This window comes from Excalfactoria chinensis, chromosome 4 (assembly GCF_039878825.1).
Source record: "Excalfactoria chinensis isolate bCotChi1 chromosome 4, bCotChi1.hap2, whole genome shotgun sequence".
Classification (NCBI taxonomy): Eukaryota; Metazoa; Chordata; class Aves; order Galliformes; family Phasianidae; genus Excalfactoria; species Excalfactoria chinensis.
Window position 1 is genome coordinate 51,709,292 of NC_092828.1, and position 8,082 is coordinate 51,717,373.

Consider the following 8,082-nt stretch of genomic DNA (forward strand, 5'->3'; position numbering starts at 1 on the left):
CATCAGGGGTGAAGTGCAACTGGCACCTATGGCACAACAAGAGATAGCCAAATCCAAAACTGCCTTTTAATCTGTGCTGCTTAACCAAGAAGGAGAAAGAACTTCTCAAGAACTATGAAAGCACAACTGGCCTCATGTAGCTCTCTACATTTTCATTTTAGGGTTTTACTATCGCTAACACTCCATATTCCCACAAATATTAGAAGAACTATTTCAAATAGCATGACTTTATACAACACTAACATTTTTCAAGCTTCAGATTTGTTTAGACTGACAGGATTCTGAACTGATAGTTTGAGTTGGCTCCAAGAATGATGGTATTTAAGTGCAACTAAGCCTCAAGTTGGTGGTTTGCTGGACTGCTGCCTCGTATCTCTCTTCCATGCATCCACATCAGGATTAGTCTTTCTTCAAGAATTTCTATTTTAGCTGTTTGTAATTAATCCCTGGACATGGAGAAAAACAGTAAATCTATTGAGTACAAGAAGACAAACTGGACTCACTAAGCACTGCGATCCAAATTTGCATGCTTAAACTCAGCTAGAGTGAAAAGCATTTGAAGTTGAATTTGCCTTGGAATTAGTTTCAGAAGACAGAAAGATTGAATAACAAGCAAAGCAGGTCAGGAAAATAACTGTCTAGCAAAGGTATGAAAAATGTGAGGGCTGTTGATCCCTGAGTGTGAAGAACTTCTGATTGTAGTTCTACCAGGGGACTTGAAGAAACCATGCAAACAGAGAACAAAATGCAGGAATGCAATATAAAGAAGCAGTATATTAAAAGAAAAGGAAGGGGGATGAGGGAGGGGCAGAGTCATTCTGGGTGAAGCACACTACTTTTGTATTTATATCTTCCATCCCACAGGCTCCCACGGTGGCTGGCCAATTTAACAAATTGAGAGACATTACCTCCCATGTAACAAAATTATTTTATCTATCTATTTATCTGTTTTATCTAGCATTCCCACTGAAACAAAAAGCAGCATGTTTAACAGGTTAGATCTACTATGATGAACAACACAGTTAATTAAAGCTATAGTGAGGGCAAAACTGTCAGTAGCTGGAATCGATGCTGAAATCTGGATTAAGCAGCTGTTGAGAAGAGTATTTTCCCAGTTAGCACTGGTGTTGAAGCCTTTATCTCAGATCTTGCAGTACTGTCATGCCCAGGGCAGGCATTTGCTCCTCAGGGCAGCTGCCTCCATGCAAGGTACCTTCACAGCTTATAGTCCCTCTCATGGAAAGATTTTGTTGCTATATTCCATGGATAGAGACTGACTGTAAATATCCAGGCACAAAGGCAGGCCCAGCAGCTGATCAAGAGGCATCATACACTCCAACTTTGAGATGTATCTGCATCAAGATCATCTTTTACTGTGGACAGAAAATAGACAATGTGAAGAGGTTCAAAGGCATTTTACTGAATAAATAAATAATCCAAAACCTGTTGGAACAAGAGAAAGGTGTGCTGTCAAAAACCAAGAGATAATTTGCAATCATGTTCATTTCTGAATGGTGCAAGGACATGTTAAGAGACATGTTTTGATGAATATGAAATGAGAAAAGAATTACATAACAGTGAGAAAAACTGACTAATTCAGCAGTCCATGTTTGCAAGGGGTTATCCTTCCATAAGTTTTAAATATCTACTGATTGGTTAGGGAATTCATTAGTGACTGTTATCAGATAGAGTGTAAACAATCAAAGTCATCCTACTGTGATTCTGACATCTCTGAGAAATCTGACATACTTCACAAGACACCAGAAGCATCTTAATTGCAAAATAAAAGAATTAGCATGGTCACAACATCTTCTTGTATTAATGAAAGAATGTTAGAAGCTCAGGGTTTAAAAAAGTTCTCAAGAAATCTCATGGTTTAGATTCAATCACGGGATTAGAATACGTATCTCACCATTTGCACAGAAGGTACGAGGAAGAAAACAACATATTAGTGTTTATCTAGAACACATCTGATATACAGAGCAACCAAACAGAAAAAGGGTAAACAGCTTTTGACAAAGATGTAATATTTTCACTTTTAACCCATCTTGATTGAGAATCATTTTATGATATCAGAACTCTCCACAGGAAAAAAAAAAAAGACATTTTGTTTTCAGACTACATTCAATCCAGACCTATTCAATCAAAAAGTTTTCTCCAACAACTTAGTGAAAAAAAGAGGTTTAAAAATAACCCACAAAAAAGTCACAAATTTTGCTGTCAAAGTCACGGCAGTGACAGCACACAGATTTTTTTGTCGTTGAACCATTATTTTCCATGCTGAAATTTTCCATTTCTGGTCAAAGGTGACTTGTTTCTATAAACAGAAACAGCAGAAACGTTTTCACACTTTAAATGCTTTAAAACAAAATTGTTTTGTGTAAAAAGCAGGCTTGGAGAATTTCATCCTAGAAGGTTAATGCATCTGAGTCCGGTATCTGTGCTGATAAGGGCTCTAGATAATGAGGTTAAAAAAAGAAATCCAGTCCTTGTATTGCTTTCCTAATTCAAACATGGTTTCAAAAAGAGACGCATGAGATAAAGATGTCCTTTTAGATCTTCAGTTTCTATGTACTAAGGGAAGGAAGAATACACATGAATGTAATATAGCAATAAGAACAGTGTCCTTGAAGAGACAAAGGTACAGCTACTAATACCCAGAAGGAATAAACATTTGACAGCTGCTATGCTACCGCTTGGACATCCCAGCCCAGAACACTTAGCAGAAAATGCTCTGCCCTGTTAAGCATCAGCTCCAGGGAATCCAGTACGCCAGCTAACACAACTACAACCACCCTAGAGACACAGTAAAACATTGGCCATGCTCTGTGCAGCATGCTTGTGAGTAATGGCCTGCCATGTTCTAAATACAGCATGTTGCAGGGCATGGTAATGAAAGAGCATTGAAAGTGACTTTTCTGAGCCATACCTTGACAAACGGCATTTCACTGACCATACCTCACCTCCAGCTCTGCAAGTCCTTCTTTTGTCACAGCCAATTCCCAAAATTTCCAATGGGAATTAAAATCCAGGTTCCCATTAAAATTAACCGAATGACATGAGCTTCTCAAGATGTGTTGTGAAGCAAAACCAATAAATATAGCAACTTTTTCATCCATCTTAGGTGCAATATTTCTGTGTTTTAAGTTGGTCTTCACATAAAAATATCCTCAAATAAAGGCAGAACTAGAGTAAAATTGCATTTAAATGATAAAGTCAAATAAGATACTGCTTGAAGTCTTCAGTCTTGAATATCTTCAAGGCTTAGTGGCAAATACAGACAATACTGTTGATTCTTACCTCAGAAAATTGAAGTAACAGTGTGCTGTAACTGAATTAGATGCATCGTGATGATTTCACCCTGAAGTGAGAAGAAATTTGGATTTCACCTCTGCTCTCAAAATAAGCCATCACTAATATCTACTGGGTGACAATTTGACACATGAATTTGACCGTTTTTCTCACATACAAGTGCTAAAATAAAATAAAAGCAAGCTCAAGATAACTCATCTTTCTTTCAACAGCATCTTCATGAGATTCAAACTGACTCCATTGAAAAAATAAAAAAAAAAAAAAGAGATAAATACTTTAGAATCACAGAATGGATTAGACCATCTAGCTCCAACAGCCTGCCATGGGCATGGCAACCTTGAACTAAACCATGTTGCTTAAAGCTGCATTCAGCCTGACCTCAAATGCTTCTGGGGATGGGGCAACCATGGCTTCACAGGGCAGCCTGTTTCAGTGCCTTACTGCTCTCACAGTCAAGAATTTCTTCCAAATGTGTAATCTGAATCTAATCTCTTACAGTTTAAGAAAATTGCACATTGTCCTTTTGATACACTCCACAGATAAAGGATCCCATATGTAAATATATATATATTTATATACACAGACTTATGCATAAGCAGCACAAACCTCAAACTGTATCTACAGGATGGTTGATAGAAAGTATATATTATTAGGCTGGAAAGCTCCACGCCTTTTTTTCTTCTTTTAGATAAATCTACCACCATATAAATGCACACTTCAACCACATTAACATCATTCATACCTAAATTCACTTTTCCCCCCCCTTTTTTCTCCACAAGAGAAAAAAACAAAGATCTACACAAAATCTTGTCCTTCCATTCACTGTGCAATTTCAGTTCTGTAATCTCTTCTGTCTCATGGTCTTGTTTTCATTTTCGAGTTTCTCTTGCAGTAAGTAATGCCACATGAGGTTTCCGTAATCCCTGTTCCATCTGGTACAGAAGGCACTGGAGTGCCCTTACCTTCATCAGCAAAATAGGTATTATCGAAAATCCAGCACTTCAATAACATTAAAAACGTAGGATAAAACCACTTTCCCGTTAGAAAAAATTTAAGATGAAACCTGCCTTCAGATGTTAAACAAAGAACTTAGCTATGCTGACAAAAGTACTTTGCACGGTGTGAACCCAATGGTGCTCATTGTGCTATTCAAACCCAGAAAATGAAACAAACAAACAACAACAACAACAAAATACAAATGCAGCATGCTTTCTGATTTGGCTTTCTGATATGTTATCAGATTGTTGGAGTACACTCTCTTAATATTAGTAAGGAGCTGCAAAATCAAAAAAAGCAAGCACTGAAACTGCCACTGATTTGGTTGAGTTGCACATGGCTGCATTTCAGGCCTAACAGAGCAAACTCATACAGGAATTGTAAAAGATGGAAGAAAGTTATTAGCTTCAATCTAGAGGGGGAAGAACAGCACATAGAAATGGGAAGTCTTGCTGAGTATTTCAAAGGAGGGTGGTATGGTACTCAGGTGTCTAGACTTATGCTACCAGCTGGTGTCCTCCTTCTCACTCCTACAAGCATAAGCAAGAGCAGCTAATACAAGAACTCCTTTCCTGCGGTTCTCAAGGAAATCGAAACACAAAAGTACATGTTTCCTGAAAAGGAGACAGTGCTTCACTTTGTCTATGAATAACTTATCAAGAAAACATTGAAAATGTTTTTCCAATTACAGCAAATACAGGAATAGCCAGAATGTGAAAGCAGAGCTAGGTGACATCAGGGAGAGACGCTCTTCCTCAATGCTCAGAACTGCAAAGGAGAGAGAAGCACATGATATAAGATGTCAAAACAGAAGAATAAAAGGACATTTTTGTCATGAGACACTGTTGTTTACACAGGGCTACTTTAAGGATCATTTCAGGGTTCACATATCTTCTAAATATTATATGTATGTATTTAAATCACACATTTATAAATAAATGTTACTGAAAGTTTTGGATTAAGTTCTAAGCCAGCCTAATTTTGTGTGCATCTACACATTTTGATTTATATATATATATATATAGTGAATAATTTTCATTGATGAAATTAAGCGTCCCTTTACTGATTGCTTCTTCTGGCAACTCTAATTTTGAACTCTTCATCTGACAGCTCAGCTCAGCAGAAGGCAAGAGTACAGAAAACATCATGTTAGCCTGCAAAACACACTTTGCTAGAATTAAAGGAACGTGGCTGCACAGATAATATTAGTGTAGTGATTCTCTTGTTTGGTTTGAGCTTTTCCCAAAGCTTCCACATATTCTTCCTTTCTTACTCCCAAATGGTAAACAAAAGCAAACAACCCTCCACTCCCCACCAATAAACAAACAAACAAACAAATAAATAGATGTCCTTGGTAGAGGTATACTTTGGCAGAAAGATCTTTGAGGCTGATATGCTTTAGTAACAGTTCTATCCAAAACTGTATTTAGTTGCAAGGGAAAAAATAAATAAATGAGCAGCAAGAAAACAAGAATTCAGAAATGGAGTAGACCCAGATCTCCCTTGCCTGCCCCATCAGTCAGAAGGGCGTATCATCAGCATTCCTGGATGGACTGCAATTCTTCATTTTTATAACTAAAACAAAGGAAGAATTTACCACAAATTCCACAGGAACCACAGCTGCCAGCGCATAATGCAGATCACTTCGGCAGACTGCATAGGTTTGCAGGCTCTTGGGTATGTTCAACATTGTAGTATTTGACTACTCTGCTAACTTCATAATTGCAGCTCTGTCAAAAAAAACATCAGTCAAAGAAACAGATGAAGAACCTTCAAGCAACATCACAGCAACAGTGTAGCATTATATACCACAGAGGAAAAAAGCCCAGACCTCAACAGGTTAGCTGTGCCAAGACTTCTTGTTATTAATAGTACAAAAATATAAACTAAATTAATTAAAGCATCCCTACACCCATCTCAATCCAGTTATATCAAATAATGGTAAACTGGGATGTAGTGCAAGATACAGGAGAAACACTAGGCCACTGTTCAACAAAGCTACTTCATGCAAATTCAGTATTGTTTTTCTCCTGTCAGTTTTTCCTGTAGCCATCAAGAGCGGAGTAACAATTCACTGTTCCCTTTACCTCACAGAATCATGATCTACTGTTTTATCACAAGCTCAAGCTGGACCCTTGTGTAAGTTTTAGGGCAGTGAAAACTTAGGTTGGTCTACAGCACTAATCTTCAAACCTGTGTTCAAAACAGAACTTTAGTCTTTTTGTGCACTGATGATGAGAAATATTTTTGGACAGAAATCACTGTTAGCTCTTACTTCAAGAGTATTTGTCCTTCTTTTTTTCTAACTTCCTCTCTCAGCTCACCCTTTTTTCCACACCTTAACCAGCAACCATTACTCCAGCCCATTACTAATGAGATCTGCTCAAATTCTGTTTCATCCAGAAAGTGCAGAGGGAGGAAGGTTTGGGTGACCTGGCACTAAAGAAGAAAAGGAATAGGTTAGGCTGAAAAAATTGGCTGTGCTAATCTTGTCTCTGCCTCCAGTTTTCTCTTTCTTATCTTGCATGTCTCTGTACTTTTTCAGTTAAACATCTTTCTTAGAAGTCTGCCAGAATTCTTCAGCTGTGCCATATCAAAACTAGATTTTGGACCATGGACAGCTGAACCCTTTGGAGAAGTGTTCAGGCTCCTCAAAACATAACTAGAAGAACTGAAGCATCAGCACTGCCAGAAGGCCAAGCCTTTAAAGAGCTAGACAGAGAAAGGCTCTCAGGTATAAAAGGGGGAGGAAGGAGAGAAAAAAGTAGATAAATGAGCAGTTGCACTGGAGATCCAAAGAGAGAAAAGAATGCAGTTGTAGAAGAATACTCATAAGGAAAAAATGTAGAATACAAAGCAGTTTGTGCGACTACAGTAAAGAAACTGAGATTAGAACCTGAAGGACAGGAGAGAGAGCAATCAAAAGTAGGTGAATAGTACTCAAATCTGGAATGTAACCTCTTGATTTATCTTTTACTGCTACTCTTCTAAGAGAAACTGCCTCTGACATGAATCTGCCAAAAGGCTTTTATTAAGAGTTTTACATGCATCTCTAAGTCCCTATATAAGGCCCTATATCTCCCTCATAGCTGTGAAGATTGGCACTTGAAATATTCCTATATGTCTATAAGCTCATTTTTTTTCCCTCAGCCAAATGGTACTTAATCACATTGATGATAGTTGAGGATATAGTCCTTTGTGATCAAAAATCTGTAAGGAACCAAAAAATTTGATTTTCAACAGTGACAACATTTGCTAAAATGAAAGTGGACCAGAATGTTTCAGGCTCTCTAGTTCCCAGCAACAGCATATGGTGACAAAATTTGTTCTTGCATTGGCATCCTGCTAATCCTGGCACCTGTGATGGGAATGCCACTCAGAAAGCAGAGAATCAATAGTGTCTCACAGCATCATCACAATTCTACTGTGTGATCAATGTGACTTAAACCACAAATCCACATCTCCTTTTCAGTCTGTTTCTGTGGACACCACAGACTGCAGGACAGGGACATGCTGCACAGGCCCTTTTAATTCTGCTTCCACTGTCAGCTCTTGGCTTCAGCTTGTGTTTCCTTCCTTCCACTCACAGAAGCAATTCCTACCAGCAACACATGGTCAGAAAAGGCTGCTCTTGAGACTAGTGAATGAGTTCCAACAGTCCTCACCCAGGAAGGTTCAGTCTCCCAGGGACCAGAAATATTCCAGTGCTGGGTGCCTGCTGGGAGATGTTTCACACTACATAAATACTGGTGAGTCCCTAAAGCTTCTTTTCCA